Source organism: Nicotiana tabacum, chromosome 12 (assembly GCF_000715075.1).
Source record: "Nicotiana tabacum cultivar K326 chromosome 12, ASM71507v2, whole genome shotgun sequence".
NCBI classification, from domain to species: Eukaryota; Viridiplantae; Streptophyta; class Magnoliopsida; order Solanales; family Solanaceae; genus Nicotiana; species Nicotiana tabacum.
In genome coordinates this window covers 108,617,759-108,619,432 of record NC_134091.1, presented here as the reverse complement: position 1 = coordinate 108,619,432, position 1,674 = coordinate 108,617,759, and positions in this window count along the sequence as shown.

The following is a 1,674-nucleotide window of genomic DNA, read 5'->3' as shown; positions in this document are numbered from 1 at the left end:
TGAATTCTAGTGTTGTATTTTTACATAATAGCATGAGTAGCTAATTTCTTATCTAGGGCTTTGATGGAACCTTTTGGAGGATGAAGTCTTGTTACTTTTTATATAATTGAGCCTTTGAATTTCTCTACTTGTTTAACTACGTGCTTATTTTAGTTGATTGAAGAGTTCTTAATTGACCGTGCCTATTTATTATGTACTACTAGGAAATGGTATATATTTAGGTAGTTGTTGAACAACATCACTCCTAACGTATACGAGGAATCAATACAGACGGTTTAAAGGTAGAATTAGAAATAACGAAATATTAGTGCGATCAAAGTGAACAGTGAACTAGTGCCAACTAGCGTAGTTCGGCAAACTAAGTTTATTAATGATGTACATAAATTAGTGTTAAGTATTACTCTTATTATCATATATTGGGTACTGTGAAAAGAAACTTGTACTTGCAGGTATGAAAATAAAAAAAAATTCAACTTCTATAAGTTAAAGCAACAAATCAGTTGGAATGTGAAAACTGCAATCAACAAGGCTTATCCTAATTGTAGTCTCAAGTTGCCTTGGAATAGCTTTTGCGACACATTATTAAGGTTGCACCCCAGACAAAATTGTATTGGAGTGCAATGGCAAAAACCAGAGATTGGAACTTTCAAGTTGAACACATATGAGAGTTTTAAGAAGAATGATGGGAGAGCTAAACTGGGAGGTACTTTGAGGAAAGACAGCAACGACATTATCATGGCATTCTCATTCCCTTGCAACTTCAATCACGATCTAGCAGAAGCTTATGCAGCACTTTTTGGAATGACTTGTGCATACAAAATGGCTATACAACTTTCACCTTAGAGCTTGATTCACTCTTGCTAGTTGATATTTTAAGGGAGGAGAAGGAGACTAATTATAGGATGGATCAAATCACCGATAAGATTATACATATGATTTAAATGGCAAAAATACATATCAAGCATTGCTACAGAGAGGCTAAGGGCCCCATATCAAGCATTGTCTTAATTAACAAAAGATAAGAGTGAGTTACTCTAGTGGTGAGTATCCTTCGCTTTCAACCAAGAGGTTGTGAGTTCGAGTCACCCCAAGAGCAAGGTAGTGAGTTCTTAGAGGGAGGGAGCCGAAAGTCTATCGTCTATCGAAAATAACCTCTCTACCCTAGGGTAGGAGTAAAATCTGCGTAAAAACTACCCTCCCCAAACCCCACTAGTGGGATTATACTGGGTTGTTGTTGTTGTTTTGATTAAGTAAAAGAGTTTGGATAAAAATAAGTTAAGTAGAAGGATCGGGATATCAAATCGGAACAAGCTTAGGGGTCTACTAGGCCATTCTGCCATAAATATTAGATTAAAATCTATGAAAATGAATTCTTTCCCTTGAACTTTCAGGTTATAAAATTACTGAATTTGGGTTGAATTTAATATGAAAAGTTAGCTGTTAAGCAGTTTGCTAAAATAGTTGGCGGTTTTTTTAATTACTAGTCAATTTGCCGCGCTTCGTGCTAATCTAAAAAAAAGTATGGATGAAAATTTATTGTTAAAATTTTTATAATTAACGTTTTTTTATCTAATTAAATTTTTGATTGCTCCCTTTTAAAATTTTCAAGACTCGCTTTCTCTAATTTTATACACATCGAAGGGCTAAATCTTCTTTTCTTGATGAGAATAAAAT